The following is a 17,944-nucleotide window of genomic DNA, read 5'->3' as shown; positions in this document are numbered from 1 at the left end:
CACAGGAGCGTTGAACAGGCCATTGCAGTACTCCAACATGATACCCACATGTGCCATGGTGAAATTATGGTGCAGGGGGTGGAGGTGCAAGGGAGCATGCCTACGTGGAGTACACGCATGCTGGCAGAACACACATGCACGTCAGTCATGCAATGACATAGTCCCAGTGCTGAGTGCAAAGACACCCCACGCCACATGCAGAAGGGCCAGTGAGCTGGAACTTGGACTGGAGGGTCAGCCAGGTGACTAGCATGTGAGTAGTGTACAAGTGTGGTGATGAGGACAGTACCTGTCTGCTCTACATGTCCAGAATGCTGCACAGCAGGCACGCATCAGTGAAGCATTGACTCGCACATGAGAACCATGTACACATAGCATGTAGTGGCAGTCAAGCACAACACATCACACAAGCAAACCACACATGGTCTGGACAAACACGTGACAACACTCACTGGACGGGGCCTCAAAGTCCAGCATCTCTCCCACTCCTTCGTACAATTCTGCCGGTATGAACTCAGCAGCGACTGACTCGTGCAAAGTGAGTTCTTCTTCCTGAGGTGGTGACCCACCGCCAGTCACCCCAGTCATGGCATAATTGGAGGCACGCTTCGCCTTAGCACAGCGTCGGAGGTCATCCCAACGCTTTTTTGCACTCTTGAGCTGTGCACACCTCATGCCCGAATGCACTCACACACTCCGCAACATGCTTCCAGTGGGACATACGCTGTGCAGCCACAGTGTGACAATTCGGGCCCACTAGCATATCACGGTTGTGTCCCTGCATGTAGATCACAAGGAAGTACAGTTCCTGCACGCAGAAAGGCTTTTTCCTCGATGTGCCAGAGGCAGGTGCCGTGTCTGGGGTCCCAGCCTTTACTGCAGGTGCAACCTTCCTCCTCTTGGACAGTGGTCCGGACCCTGACTGGCAAATGCCGCCCTGATCAGTAGGGGCAGTGGCACTGGTGGATTGAACAGAGGGAGTGGCAGGTGAAACAAGGATAGGAGCCCTGACTTGCGACAGTGGCTGCTGGGTGCCCTTGACTTGACCCTGCGTCACAACATCTGCTGTGCCAAGGTCATTGACTGGGACTGTCCTGGATGGTAGACTCACAGCCGGGGTGATGTCGGCTGCATCTGGCCATGCACTTGCCGACACCCGGCTGCTCGGGGCAGCAGACGACAATGCTGCCCCAGGGGCATGTGCCTCGGTCAGCACAGCCCTGCGTGCACTTACCCTGTGCCTCCTGAACTCCTGAAAATCATCCAGGGACTCTTCAGGCGCCAACGCAGCATGCCCTGGCCGACCCTGAGCCTGGGTGGTGGTGTCCACAGCTGCACCTGCAGCTACCACTACCCTTGGGCCCGTGGCAGTCGATGAAACGTACTGCAGGGTCACATGGGTGCCAGTGCCAGATGCAAGAGCTGCATCTCCCGTAACCACAGGTGGTGGTGGCATGACTGCACCAACACATGGCACAACATCGTGCTGAAGTGGCACACCCCTCCCTCTTCCCCCTCTGCAGCCACCCTGGACACCCCCTACTCCCTGTTCATCCCGGCCATGTCCCTGACCATGCCCGCCACGTGGAGTACGCCCAGCTGAGGCACCCCTCACCTACTCTGGCTTCCCAACCATGGCACAGATGGAGTAGTGCCGGCACAGATGTAGTAGTACCAAAGGAAGGTGTACACAACAATTGTCCTGGGCAATTAGGGTGAAGGGGATCGGATACAAGATGTTAACAGCGCCCATGTGCACCTGCAAGGCTGTATGTGACACCGGTGATAAAGTGACGGGTCACGCAATGCTCAGGCTCCCCAAAACTGCAGTAAAACCATGCACATAAACCCTGGCAGCACACGTGTGTGGAATTAACCTCCCGCAGTACGCAGTGGCACCCATGGACATGAAAAACACATACGTCTGGCAAGCAGGCTACTATAACCTTGAAAACGGGTACGTGATACCCAGGGGCACCCGCAGTGGGAAAAATAGCGTGCACGACTCATCGTCAGACTAGCGTGATAATGAAAAACACACATAGCCACTACCGCCGCCAAAAGAAGAGATATGTCCTTGATCCGCTGTGAAGTTGTGATGGCGCATGAAACAACCAGAAGTAGCAACACACGTGTCCATCTCCACAAAAGGCACGTACAGCGAACTGCTGGCCCGCTCACCTTTAACCCGTGCTGAGGGAAACAACTGCGTGCGTCACGTCACTTCCGCACTTAGGCCCTATCCTCGAATTACACGCATAACACGCGGACGTGCTGTTTTTTCACGTGCTGAATCACTATGCACCCATGATGAGGGGAACACCCACGCGTGTTACCTCACAGGCGAGCTTACGCGCTTAGGGCCTTTCCTCGAATTACACACTGACGTGCAGTTTTTTCAATTGCCAAATCACTCCGTATCAATCTGGCCACGCGACAACACACGGAAGACCACGCTCCTGCCCAGAAGGCCATTTTCCTGCCCCCCAGAGCCCCGTGCCTACTCCCACCAGCCACCTGTTGCTGCCTGTTTGCCTGCTGGCCAGGTGCCCTGATATTTGGTGCCTGCACGTTAGCCATCTGCAGGGGTCCAGTTGCTGTGACCACCCCTGCTGGAACAGAAGACTCCCGACTGAAGTTCCATCGCTCCACAGCCCAGCCCCAGGACCCAGTTACCCACCCACACCTGCCTTGGGGGTTGCCAAGTTGGGGCAAACACCATCAGAGACCACTGGCGACCCCCAGCCAGAGAGGCAGAGGGCTACCAGCTTCTATGATAAGGAAGTTGGTATCCTGGTGGAGCAAGTTCTGGGGCATTATGATGCCCTCTTCACACCATTGCGCGCTGATAATGAAGGATGGAAGAGGATCTGGAAGGACATAGTGGGTGCCATCAACGCGGAGGCAGTGGCACCCCGCGACATGAAACACGGCCCGGAAGTGCTTGGAGGACCACAAATCCAGGACCCTCAAGAAGGCCCTGTGCCTCTTGGAGGCAGCAGATGCAGTGGGGTACCGGGCCCAGCTTACCACCCAGCAGAGGAGGGTCCTGGAGTGCATTCGCTCAGTGCTTCACCACCAGATTCTCAGGATGCAGGCTCGTCTAGAGTTGAGCGGTAAGTGCCCATGCATTCACGTTTGAAACAGTGCATGTTGAAGTGTGGTGGTAGTTAGCTACTCAGCTGCATGTGTGACATGGGTCATGTATGGATGTGTGTGTGCAGGGACATGATGGTGCTGCATGTGAGTCCAGCCAGGCGTGGCCACATGGATGGTGTATGTGTTACAATGCATCATGTGGAGCAGCATGCGGAATGCACACATGTATGCATGCCTGTGTCTGTACTTTGACATGTTTGGGGTGTGGGAGATGTGTGCTGCTGTCATGGACATGCATGGTGTGCATGTCTGTGTGTCTGAGTAGTGTGTGCGCCATGGATGCATGACACATGTCCGTGACGATGTGTTGATTCACTGATACAGCCTAGTCATCCTTGTATTCAATGTGTCTGGGATATACAGGGCCAGATGCATGACCCTCCGGTGATGTGTGTGCCTGTGATCAGCATGTCCCATGATGCATGTGAGTTTCAGCACACCACTGGATGTTCCTTCGGTGCCTTGGACATGGATGCAAATGTTTGTTGCATGTGCCATGACTGTTTCTGCATGTGTGTTGCCTGCACTGACCCATGTGTTGTAGAGGGACATGATGAAAGTGCGTTTGACAGTGCCACCCATCTGCTATTGCTTCCTGTCTATGGGACTATTGTACAGTACCCTGATGCTTGTGTTCAATTTCTCCCTTTACACAGCGGCGAGTAAAGAAGAGGGCTGAGACGGGGCTGTGGAGGAAAGCGGCAGGGATGCCTTCACCGGCCGGCGATGCAAGGCCCAGTCACCCTCCCAGGAAATTCCATTATCCGGGAGCGAGGGGACTAGTGCCGCGTCCGCCACTATGGATGCAGCAGAAGGGGCGGGTGAGCCCCCTCAGGGGCTTGCGACAGCGGAAGACGGTGCAGAGCCATCCAGGTCGGTGGTGTGTGCGGAGGACGAGGAGGCCGGTACTGAGACTCACATGGTGCCTGGTGGGGGGTACCACTGGTGCAAGTGGTGCAGTCCAGGGGCAGGGGCAGGGGGCAGCACAGGTCACCACGGATGGGCCTGTGCATGTCACTGTCCCTGACACTATGACTGCATCACCATGCACCAGTAGGGATGCCCCGTCCCAGGCCCGTTCGCAGCTAGGGGGAAGGTCCACATCATCTGGCACTCCTCTACGTGCGGATGATGGGACCCGTGACAGGATTGAGTCCGTCCTGATTGGGGTCGCGTTGAGCACACGTGCCATTCGTGATGATGTGCGTGGTTCCTGAGGAGACCACGCACGTCATCACGAGGAGCTGTGTGGCAACGGGTCCCAGTTGGGAGGGATGATGGTCGGGTGTTTCCTCCATGTGTCGGCCAGTCTTGCGGCCCTCTCCTACACTGTGCACACTATACGCCAGTCGTTCTCCGTGCCGACTTCCAGCCCAGATGACACCAGTGCCCCCTGTGGACCTGTCCCAAATAGCACAGCCAGCCTGGTGGAGGACACATCCCTGCCACAGTTGGAAGTCAGAGGTCCAGCAGGGGAGGCCACCAAACCAACTGGACCCCAGCAGATGGATGATGTGCCGGCATCATCGGGCAGGGCACGTGCACGACGGTGCCAGGGGATTCCATCAGCCCGGAGGCCGTCGTGGTGGCAGAGTCAGGGCCTGCTGGCCGGTGCCCGTCAAAAGTGGGTGGGTGGGGTGTTCGACATGAGACGGGGCTCCCAAGTGCATGGTGCCATGTGGCCTGCCTCTGGGGCATGGTATGGGGTGATGGGCTGCCTGCGGGTCATGGACTGGGGTGATGGGCTGCCTGCGGTTCATGGTGGATGGGCTGCCTGTGGGGCATGGGGAGCGTGGATGGGCTGCCTGTGCATATTCCAGGGGTGCGTGTGGAGTTTCACATGCGATTTGCCTGGCGCAAGTGGGGTACATGTATTCTGGGGGTGTGGGGGAGTTTCACACGCGATTTGGCAGTGTGTGCCCTCCTGTGTGTGCCCCCATCTTCCCCATGCCACGCAGGCAGCCCACACCCCAGTGGACCACCCCACACCCCTGGCCACGCCCCACAAGCGGCCCATCCACCATGACCATGACCCGCAGGCAGCCCATCCATCATGACCATGACCCGCAAGCAGCCCATCCACCCTCACCATACCCCACAGGCAGCCCATCCACCCTCCCCAGGCCCCACACGCAGCGTGTGAAACTTTTTCCATGCATTTTACCTGATGCGAGCGGGGTACACATATGCGGAGGGGTGCGCCGGGAGTTTTACACGTGATTGGCCTGGCACAAGCAGGGTACGTGTATTCTGGAGGTGTGGGGGAGTTTCACATGTAATTTGGCAGCGTGTGCCCTCCTGGGTGTCCCCCCCTCCCCATGCCATGCATGCAGCCCACACCACAGGGGACCACCCCACATCCCTGGCCATGCCCCGCAGGCAGCCCATCCACCATGACCCGCAGGCAGCCCATCCACCCTCACCATGCCCCGCAGGCAGCCCATCCACCCTCCCCAGGCCCCACAGGCAGCCAACACTACAGAGGGGACTTTTTCCATGCATTTTATGTGACGCAAGCAAGGTACACATATTCGGAGGGGTGTGCTGGGAGTTTTACATGCGATTGGCCTGGTGCGAGTGGGGTACGTGTATTCCGGGGGTGCGCGTGGACTTTCACACACGATTTTGCTGGTGCAACCAGGGTACGTGTATTCCGGGGGGGCGCGTGGGGTTTCACATGCGGTTTTGCTGATGCGAGCAGGGTACATGTATTCCGAGGGGCGCACGGGGAGTTTACACACGATTTTGCTGGCGCGAGCGGGGTACGTGTATTCCGAGGGGTGCGTGTGGAGTTTCACACGCAATTTTGCTTGCGCGAGCGGGGTACATGTATTCCGAGGGGTGCGTGTGGAGTTTTACATGCGATTTTGCTGGCTCGAGCGGGGTACGTGTATTCCGAGGGCTGCGCATGGAGTTTTACACGCGATTTCGGTGCTGCAAGTGGTGTACGTGTATTCCAAGGGGTGCACGGGGAGTTTTAAATGCATTTTCGTGGTTGGTGGGCTGTATGCTGGTCCATTGGCCTTTGCGCCATGTACTGGATTTGTGCAATGTTTTTGGCGCACAGGGTGGGGTTGGGGGCGTAACTGGTGCTGCTGCAGGGTCGCTGCGCCACTCTGTACCACAGCTGCTTATGGATGTATAAATCCATGAATACGCTGTGCGCCAAAATGGGTTTTGGTGCACACGGCTGGCGCAGACTGCCGCGTGCACACTCTGTGCGCCAGCCGCGTGCGCCCCTTGTGTGCTGAATTCTATGAATTACCCCCAAAATCTCTGCCAAAAATTCCTCACTCCACAACATCGCGCTCTCCACCCAAGAAGCCATCCTACAGGAACTCTCTGTCAACCAAACTAAACCTCACAACCAATTCAACTTCAGATCTCCATTGCAGAAGCAAAAAACATCATCACTTCCCTTAAACCTTCTCGCTGTCTTGGTGACACCTGCCCAGCACCTATTATCAAAGAAGCGGCTCAAGAACTAGCCCCCTTCGTCACTTCCTTTATCAACTCCACCTTCAAATCTTGCTCTGTGCCAACTAACCTGAAAGATGCCTGGATACTACCCCTCCTAAAAAAACCTAACCTAGACCCCAAGACCCCTACTAACTACGGACATATAATGACAGTACTGTTCCTTCTTAAAATCCTAGATAAAGCTGCCTATCTACATATCCAATCCTACCTGGAGATTAATAATCTACTAGGCACTAGACAATCTTGATTCAGACCGAGACATGGAACTGAGACAGCCCTCCTTGATCTCAAAAACCAACTAGATGAGCATAAAGACAAAGGAGACACATCTATTCTCCTACTGCTAGATCTATCAGCCTCATTCGACTTGGTAGATCATAAAGTATTGTGCAACCACCTTAAGTCGGCTGCCAACTTCTCCACCAAGGCCACGGTGTGGATAAACTCTTTCCTGGATAACAGAACTATAAGAGTCTTTTCACGAAGCTCAGCCGCTGACCCAGTCTCCATCACCTGCAGGGTCCCTCAGGGATCATACGTATCCCCTACATTGTATAATATTTTTACAAAGCCCCTCTTCGATATCTTGGATAAACTGGGTGTCTCATATACCAATTATGCTGATGACACCCAGATCCTCATTTCAATCCAAGGAGATTAGGACAAAGACACCACCCTCATAAACAAAATCTACCAAATTATTCAAACCTGGATGGCTACACACGGATTATGTCTTAATGACGATAAAACCGAGCTCTTAATCGTTGTTTCCACCAGCAAATTAAACAAACTTTCCCATCTATACAAATCCTTTGCTATCGATGGTATCAAAATTAATGTAGCCAAGGAAGTTAAAACGCTAGGATTCTACTTAGACTCAACGCTCAACCTTAACAAGCAAGCAGGTAAATGCCACAGCCTCAGCAACTAGCTACACCTGCAAGCTTATTCATGCACGCAATCCATTCCTATTCACGGACAGCTACATCACCATCGCACAAGCCCTTAACCTATCTAAATTAGACTACTGTAATGCACTCTATCTAGGTACCAGCAAACACAACACCCATAAACTCCAAACTTTGCAAAACAACGCCCTCAGAACAGTACTAGGCATTCCCAAAGGCCAACATATCTCTGACCATAGAAGAACTGTTAATTGGCTGTCCATCAATGACCGTACCAAACTCAAAACCTTGAACATTACAAACAACTGTCTTAACAACAAAGCACCCGCTTACCTCACTGAGACATTTACTAGGTACACATCTGAACGCCCCATCAAGAAGGCCCAATCCAACAGTATCAGAATCTCAAACTTCAAACTGAAATGAACAGGAGGCTCAAGCTTCCCAGTATTGGCTGCTAATCTATGGAACTCCATTCCGGACCCACTTAGAGCCATCCCCTCCTTTCGCCCATTCAAAACTAATGGTAAACTTTGGCTACAAACCAGCGACTGCTGACTCCTCTCCTATGAACGACCGGTTTCCTAGACACCTCTCCCCTTTCCTTAAGCCATTCCCTATCCTTCTTTTTTCTCTCCATTAACTGTATATATGTCTTAATATCCTGTATGTAACTTGTAAGATATGCCTGCAACTGTACATAAGAAATATAATACACCTGTAAAATAAATAATATAAGATTAGAAATGTAAGATATTCATGCAACACTAACTTGCATCTGTAACATAAGAAATGTAAGATATTTATGTAACTGTAACCTAAAATGACCACAAGCGCTCAGCTGCCTAACGGCCCGGCGCGCTCTATAAATAAATAAACAATACAATACAATACACCTACTTTCATGATGTTAGTGGGCAGCGTAGCCAAACACGCCCAGTCATCACCTATGTCTTAACGTCATTTGACGCAGAACCAGGAAAATTCAACAATCACATCCTCTCACAGCACAGCGCGTCCCAAATCGGAATAGAAAACACTATTTTTAAAAGAAAAATGAATCCCCTGCAATATATAATGTTCTTTGATTTCAAAAAAAACTCTCATAGAACATCTGCAGATTTCCATTTATCACCAATTTCTGAAAGTCCTTGGGTTACAGCATCAAAACTTTATCATGAGGCACCCAGTGCTCCTTTCGGGAGAAGATGCGCATTCGACGCACCTTGATTGGCAAGGACTCCATGCTCACTGTGCTCAGAGAGGCCTAGCTCCACCTCACTGATGAGGCACAACAAGGCTGAAACACGTGTACGTGGTTGCTCTAGGTACTCTAGTTGAGAAGGGAATTGCCATAGCATTCGCGCTGGACTGCTCATGTGCCTGGGATAAAGACAAATATGCTAATCGATATTTCCCATCTGTGAAAGGCACTTTGAGCTAAAGGCGATGGCTGTGGACACTCAAAGTGTCAAAAAACACCTAACAAGTTATCATGCCATGTGCTTTCTAGAGAGGGGAGCCTGCTGCCCAATAATTCAACATTGATATTACACACTGATATGCCATGGGACAAAGTGGTTTAGATATCACTAGCCGTGTCGTCAAAATATGTCCCAACCAACACCCCATAACAATGTAAGTAAGCAATACTGCTCATAAAATTAAACCTTTAATCGTTTGTCTACATATAAACTCATCTTCAGTCAAACTTACATGATATTTGGTATTTCCATTCTCTCTGCCTAACACAGAGTGTCCACTCAGAACAAAGGTTTTCATAGAATGAAAATAAATGTTCCAATGTAAAGTTTTAAAGTAGCAAACCTTATAATTTTTTCGGATATTCCACAACTTCCGTCCTTCAATCCATAGCAAATCCTCCCTTTCTTCCAAGGTCGAACAACAATTGAACCTTGTTTTGAGCGTGTATGCCTGGTAACTTTCGTTTTTGTGAAGGAAAGCCACAAATCAAAAACATACTCTACAAGACGTGTTGGTGTGAACTCCCCACAAAGTACATCAAACAAAGTGACCTTCACTCCATGGGAGCGATTAGTCCACCGACCGACCAACGTGGCATTTGAAATATGTTAAAAAAATAAACAAATTGTTTGTGAGCATCCACCAATGCCGCGCTATCGTGAATACTTGTTTACCCATCAATAGTGCTGCTGATTTCTTTTTTTTTGGAAAACAGTCACAGTTAAGGTAAGTAAAACAGATAACGTGGAAACCATTTTCAAATAGGCCCAAAGACATCTTTCTAATATGCCCGAAAATCCATGTCTCTTTGTACAAATGCAACTCTCCCATCCCCAGCGCCTAGCTCAGCCAGCCCACCCATGTCCTCGCCACGTCTGCGAACACCCTGTTCTTGCAGAGGAATGTGCTCTGCGGATAACGTGAGAATAAATCCAAGTACCCATTCATCTCCACTGAACTTCCTGTGCACTAACAACCTGCACCCCGCCAGGCCTGAGCCCCCCAGCTCAGACCCTGCAGTTCCTTTTATGCTGATATCCATCCGAACCTCGCAGTCAAGGACCCACAAGAGCAAGGCGAAAGTGTGAGGGGGCAAAACACAGAGTTGCACTGTATGGCATCCTTTAACAGGCACTTCTTGCAAAAAAAGTTGACAAAGATGATACATTTGAAAAGACAATTTGGACGCTTTGGCCACCTATGTTGAGCTTTACAGACACCAAGCAACCTCAGGCATGCATGTTATTGTTCAAGATATAACTTAATGAATCATAAACCGGATTAAATGTGCATAATTAAGTACTTCTTAATACTTTTAATAGCTTTGAAATTCAAGTTTAATAGCATTCCATTGTTCATGTACACACACAGCTGTAAATCATTTACACCAGGGAGTCAACTGTTCAGCGAGATCCGATTTAGATGGACAGGGCATGTTTGCAATGTTTTGTGGCAATGTATGTGTCCTACGAACAAAATCAGGATCGATTGCAAGAGTATGCATGTCCAACATAGTCAAAGTGAGATCTTTCACAAAGTCAAATTCCATTTCCTGGTATAATGGCTTGGCCACCCATTTTTTGCTTTGCTTTGCAAAGGCCATTGTGTAACGAAGCATCCCAAAATGTTCCTGCAGTTCTCGATTGGTCTCTACCTAAGTTCTCGTTATGAGCTAATACCGCTAGTAATGTCCGAGCTTGCATGCCGTCTATGCCGAAATGCAACCTTTTGGGTCTGTACTTTATGCACATATTGTGAAACACCTCCAAATCTCCATTGTGACAGAATTATGTAAGTCCCTTTAGGTATCTTGAAAGAGTTTTATCAAACGCGATCTTCTCAAGAGCTTCGTGTGGAAGTGAAGATGGAACCAACCACTTCTTCTTGCGTTCCTGCTCATGGTGAAAATGTTGGTTTTCTGTCCATGAGTGAACTTTGGAACAGTGGTGCATTAATGAGCGCCATTTTTCAAGTAGAATTTCCACAGACCCCTCACAAGTTTTGGAGCTCCACCAAAGATGGCTGCTGAAAGACTGAGACCACAGTAAAATATTTTCTGAACCCTTCTTTTTACCAGCAGCTGTAATGTTTTCATTGACTGATTTGGCAATACCATACATCAAATTGATTGCAAATGTTTGGAAACTGCTCTCGCATGGCCTTGGCTATTGAAACATGTCTGTCAGTGGCTGTGAGCTCTATTTGCATTCCCCTCGATTGAAGATGTACCAGGCATTTTATGAAACCATGTTTCTCCATGGCCACTGAGGATTTACATTGGAACACCTGCACAATCTCCAAACTCACATTTTTTTGTTTCCATGTCTTGAAAGTGGTATGTGCAGTACTTTGCTGAAAATCCGGGACTATCACACTGTCCGTTGCCAGCTAGCCTGAACCATTTGCCTGAGAATGTGCTTTCAATTGACATTTGCTAAATTTTTCAGGCTTCACTAATAGAAGGGAATAAGAATTATCTTTGATATTTGTGTACTGCACTTTAGCAAGGAACTGAACTCCCACAAATTGTCAGAAACTGGACAATTTACTAAAAGTCGAGCCACTAAAAAGTAAAGCTGCTGAACACAGTAGATTTCCCACTGGCACTTTGCCCAGCATCGGTTGAGCGGACAATGAAAATGTATCATGGAGGTGGACACAGCTGGCTTGTATTTTCAGGTTAGTGCCTTGTAATACACGAGACACATGTGCCAATGGCTGCCTGCATATTTTCCCCCTCAATGTATGGACACATTTCAGCATCAGTATAATCTCTATCAGGCAGCTGTCAAATACAATGTATTTCTGCTCCTTTATTAGCCAATCATCCTGCATGATTGTGGTTTGTGACTCAACTGTGGTGCACAAATTGGCCAAACTAGACAAACTGTAGTCGAGATCTTTGGCAAATTCCTCGGTTAATTGCGTAGAAGCTTCAGTCTCTGTTAGTTCAGCTTGTGTTATTTGCACACGAATTGGAGAACCCATCAACGTCAATTGTTCGTTGGGTGGACCTTTTTTTGCGGGTGTAGATTGTGTCAAGTTGCCTGAGGGGAATTCCAAAGCATCTTCATTATATTGAGTTTCATCTTGTAGAGTTCTCACATTGTAGCAATGGTCCAAGAACACTTTGCTGGTTTCGTCTGTCACATTGCTTTCACTTTCAGGCAATTGGGCATAAGCATCATGAGTATGCTTATTGAATGGACCACGCTGCGCCTGAAATAGTAGTTGCTCCATGGTGAAATCTGTTTGGCAAGCGACATCTTGGTTTCATTTGTTGTCTGTGTCTTTATACTTCTTTTTCTTCTGGGCCTCTAGGAGCTGGGTTGTAAAAACATGTTCAATGTATAGCACACATACAGTAGACAGCACTTTAAATACAAAAACATGTTATGAAGAAAACACCAGCCCAAAAAACTTCTAGAAAACAAAATTGTTTGCTAGTTACCCTTGTTTTCTTGATTTTCGGTGGAACCGTGGTCTTCTCTGTAACGACCACACCAGCAAGCAGATCCACCACCTCTGATACATGTGCCTCCTCTTCTAATTCCACACCATGTGTACATTCCTTGAATAGGATATTCATTAAAAAAACAAAGTCAATCGTATTAGAAATTTAAAATCTTTCATCGCACACATTGCTTACACACATACCCTCGCAAACAGTGCACATCATTTAGTCAAAATATACATTTTGAATTTCACCTGATTGATGGCAAGTGTATTTGATCAGAGATCAACGTGCAAAAGATACTGATTGCAATGTTGCCCTCAAACATTTTGCAATGTATTCTGCATTAGGGAGGAAGTGTAACATTAGAACTGAATAGATACAAGTTTGAAACACTGCACATTTATATGCATGTCACTGTCTAATAGTATTCTATGTAGGATATATTTTCTTTCATTCAATGTAACTGTTAGTACGCATACCTCATACTTTGGACCAGCTGCAAAGGATGATGTCATTGTAGTCGAAGTACCAGCATCCCCCTGTAACACAGTACTTGTTTTAGTACGGATGAAAACAGTGAAATGGAACAGAGACAATGGGATGCAGACAATGGTACATATAAAGAGAAACCCATAAATAACACCTAGTGTAAACAACCGACAGGATACATAAACGTTTTCATATTAATGGAAATTCCAAGCATGATACATTCTCGTAAAGGAAAAGTGAAATAAAATTACCTGATAAGCACTTGAAGTTGTAGTTGACTCGTGAAAATAAATGGATGCAGAATCTTGCTCCTTCATTTTCAGTGCATTGTCATGAAGTGGCAAAAGGGAAAATTAGATTTGCATTAGATATGTAGGTAAAACGCAACTGTCGAGAATATAAATTTCTGCAAGCCTGTAGGGCTCACCATTGGTATACTGGACATGTCAGTGGTTTCGTCAGTTCCGAGGGTCTGTGCGTCCACCAGAATTCTTTCCTAAAATAATTGAAATGTTAAGCAACCGATTACGAAAACATTATGCTTCTTGTGAAGGGCACTATGGCATTGTTTTCCATGGTCATAATTACTTCATTTGAGGCTCCATAAACCAGTGACAGATGTTGAGTAAGATGTGGTATATTTAATTTGTAATACAATCTGATAATATGCAAACTTTAGTAAGACACATTTACACCTTAAGCACCAATCCGTTCATGGAGTTACCTGATCAGTACCCCACCGCCTACAGCAAATTCATCATCCGGTACTCACCAGAGGCAGCGTGTGCATCAATAGAGTTGGATTTGCATTTGGAAGCAATTTACAAAACATTCTAGGTGGACCCTTTTTTGTGTTCATCGATTGGTCGTACATAACCTGGCTAAAGTGCAGGCTGCAGATGCGAAATCAATTGGCCCTCAAGTCTCCAAATACAGCCTGGGCTCTACTTTCAATCTTGTCCACCGCAAAACCACAATGTCGAACCTCTCTTTTCATTAAATGAATAACCTTCGGGAATGTATGCAGGATTGTGCCCTGACTTTTGACATGGCTCCTAGAACGGCAATCAAAAACCATACACGCAAGCATTCTTGAAAAATCGATAAGATCTGTATAAAAAAAGTATAAACAATTACAAAAGAATTGTACTGCATGCATAAGATTGATGGAATTATATCACAGTTTTCTATGCAATGTTTGTTTTGTCCAAAGAAGCAAAACCTGTGTATCGTAGTCAAATACTACATACATACAGAATGGACATACATACAGAATTGATTGATATGACACTAATCGTAACGTGTTACTCATCCGTTGAATGTACTTTCAGGCATCAAAAGGAAACATGCTTATAGACATGGTCCGAGAAAGATGCGATTCTATTACAATTGACATTGATAAAATGTACTATATATCGAGATCAGAACACTTGAAACATTAGACAATGGTAAAGTCATTGAGATGAATGAACATTACACTACTGGGTACATTCGGTCAAAATAATAGATAGAAATTTTGAGATCAGGAAGAGATGAATATAGTGAAGTTAAAAGGTGATCTGCCCTTACCTTGACTAACAAACAATTCGATTCAGCAAACAGGGGAGTTAGTAGCAGGAGAACAGGTAGAACAATCAAGAGTTGACTTCCAGTGCTCAGAGATGTTCTCGGGATAAATATCAAGGGGTTTGTAAAGGATTAGAAAAGAGGGTGTGTATGTGAATGTGTGACATGTTTCTGGTGCGGTCTGCTTCAGGGGAGCCTGGAGACACTGGGTCAGGGGAGGACATGTGAACAATAGCCCCTGTGCGGAAGATACCTTTGAAGTGTACATGGTGTTTGGCACCTTGGCCGTTGCCACCCTGCCAGCCCCCTTTGGGAGCAAACGGCCACAGGTGCGAACTGCCATTGATAGTGGATGGGGGGTTGGATGGACAAGAGGCGTGCAGAAAAATGCCGGAACACTGCTGAAGGGAGACACACTTATGTGGATTGCAGGGGCGTGGTCTGCTTCAGGGGAACCTGGAGACGCTGGGTCTGGGGAGGACATGTGAATAATGGCCCCTTTTCGGAAGATACCTTTGACTGTTTATAATGGAGGGGGGATGGATTGTTGCAAAGGAGGTGAGCGTAAAAGAGCACCAACCATTATTTCATGTCCTTCATAGATAAGTGAGAGTGTCCTTGATTCACTGAAAAATTGAAACAAATATTCATAAAAGTTCTTTTGTATTTTATTTTGTTGCTAATGTTGATGGCACAAACATACTACACATTGTATACTTCGGGTTGCAGCACAGTGTGCGGAAATCCCCTGTACAGTCTGCTGTCACTGGGGAATTTGGCGCAAATGGCTCCAACGACACAGGCGGGTATTACTTGTCAAACACGGTATCCAAGCCTCCCATGAAGCCACCATGTAAACGAACGATAGGCCACCACTCTGTACCACCTGTGGAAGAGAAACATACATACTGTAATTAAATGAAGCTGCTAAGTGTACAAACCTTAGTTGAAAATGCATCCTGTATCCTATGGCATAATTGCCCGTACAAATGTTACTTCATGGATCAACCAGCTTGGGCTTCAAAGTGTAGACACATCACAAAAGTGAACCCCCATGTAATCCTTAATGTTTGGGGCACAGAGAAATATTGTTTCTTAGTTGAAATTGAAAGACACATAAGATGACCACTATGATTTCCCCAAAGCACGAGAGATGTATTGACGTGCCTGACTCCATCCATTTGGCAGTGATAGATCAAGTTATGACAATATAGGAGACAAACAAGAAATGTTAGTGGCCTCAGTGGTAAAAGTGACAGCAAATATAGAGTACACTTACTCATTACTTGGGTTGCGAGGGTGAACTCTTGCACGAAGTTTGTGCATAAGCACCATCATAATCCTCAAAACGGACCTTGTGAGGCTGGCTGCCCTGAAGTCATGCAGCTCGGTAACCCATAGCGGTGGTATGTCTTCTTCCAATATGTAGCCCAAGCATCCAGAGTTTTCTCTGCAGCAGCAGTTCTCCTCTTCGGTTGGCATGACCTTGCACCGATTGCAGGTACACCAGGTGGAAACGTCTTCCATGCGACTAGGCTCTGGCTCAGGATCCAGTAATTCGTCTTCCCAACTGTCATCCGATGCACCATTATTTCTGCATTTTTCTCTATCAACTAATTCTGCCTCGGAATACTCCGGCTCGTTTGCTGCCATTATACGACAAAGTTAAAATCAATGGTAATACTAGTACTGTTCGCATGGACTCCGAGCAACGAAGATAGCTGAACAGAGCAGAAACGAGTCACAGGCTATATAAAAAAAAAAAACAATGAAAAGATTGAAAAAGCAACTCTGATGTTGTCTGTTGAGAAGCGGTCTGTTTATACTTATTGAGGAAAGAGGCGTCCTGCCATTTCCATGCAGACACGTCATTAGCAGGGGCACAGAGAACGTTGACATGAGACGTGCATTGTGAAATGGGCCGTATGCATCTAGTGATGTCAGCTTCAGGGGCGGATGATATGATTTAGTGCCGTGAGGGCAGTCGAACTTAGGGCGATGCAGCAACAGAAAAGATTAGCACAAGATGGCCATGCACGCTCATTGATTTTGCATGTGTAAAAGTGTGGAAAACTAAGGTAAGGTGCATAGGAAATGTTTTTACGATCAATCACAGTTTGCTTAAAACCACATGCCCGAATGCTCGGGACAATAAATCACGTGGAACTGACAGATGATAATATTATGGAAATTATATGTATTTATGTTGAGTGGTGCCTAAAAAAGTTGAGGCTCCTTTTGAACTATGCATTCAGGAATATGTCATTCCTGCCATTACATGAGGAAATTTCAAGCATTACATTCCGCTATGTCTCTACTTCTAGATAAAAGATGCACATTTTGAAATACCCTTCTATGTGGTACTACTCCATGTACTGTTGCGTAGCCGTTTAAGGTATCCAACCTGCCATTTGATTGGTCTCCAGACACCATGGGAGTTATTTTGGAGCTACAGGGCGCCCCAGGTCCAAGCTAAATAAATGGAAATATAGAAACTACTGACTGATTTATAATTTTCAGGGAAACATAGAATCTGACTTAACAAAACATACGCTTGCAATATGCTGGAGTTACATTTTTGTATTGTCTTGTAAAGCACCAGCTGCAAGCACTGGGCCTCATTACGAGTTGGCCAGGACACAGTAAATGTGCGGCAATAACGTTTACAGGCACTTTTACCAGACCGGCCAACTACAACATTGCCATTAGGGGTTGAGGATTTACCTCCAGCTCAGAACCGGAGGCAAATCTGACCACTACCAGCAAAAAACTGCCTGTATTACCTGGCCGGTACTGGCGGCAAAATCCATGGAATAGGGATGTAAGATGTATACCGGCACTCGTAATCTGACAGTAATACTGGCAGACAAGTGCTGGTAACAGTAATTGCGTTTGCCGGTATTTCCGGCGGATTTACCACCAGGATAACCTGGCACGTGCCGGTAACAGTAATTGCGTTTGCCGGTATTCTGGCAGATGTACCACCAGGATAACCTGGCAAACTTGTAATGAGGCCATTGTCTCTTCATTGCGCACCAAACCAAAGGATCGGTAAAGGTAGAGGGAAAATGTGGCTGAACCTTTGCAGTCTTGGAACATTCCGGAACAGCTAAGTGCAGGGAGGGAAGGAGCAGGGAGAAGTGAAATAAGCTGCAAACAATGGTAATATGGCCAAGTGTGTCAGGAAGACAGTCCTGCAAATGAAAGAGCAAACCAGGGGTGTTGCTAGGTCTGGAAAAGATGCAGAGCTACACTAATGTCGGGACTGTCGGGACCCTGGGCTAGCTAGCCTTTTCGTTGTAGTCCTTGAGCTTCTATTCGGGACTACAACCAAAGGCTATAGCCCTCTCCCCCCAGCACCCTATAGCAACACCTCTGGAGCCAATTACGAGGAATCTGC

The sequence above is a fragment of the Ambystoma mexicanum genome, chromosome 5q (genome assembly GCF_040938575.1).
Source record: "Ambystoma mexicanum isolate Mex_15411 chromosome 5q, UKY_AmexF1_1, whole genome shotgun sequence".
NCBI classification, from domain to species: Eukaryota; Metazoa; Chordata; class Amphibia; order Caudata; family Ambystomatidae; genus Ambystoma; species Ambystoma mexicanum.
The sequence above is the reverse complement of the archived record's forward strand: the minus strand, read 5'-3'. Positions refer to the sequence as shown.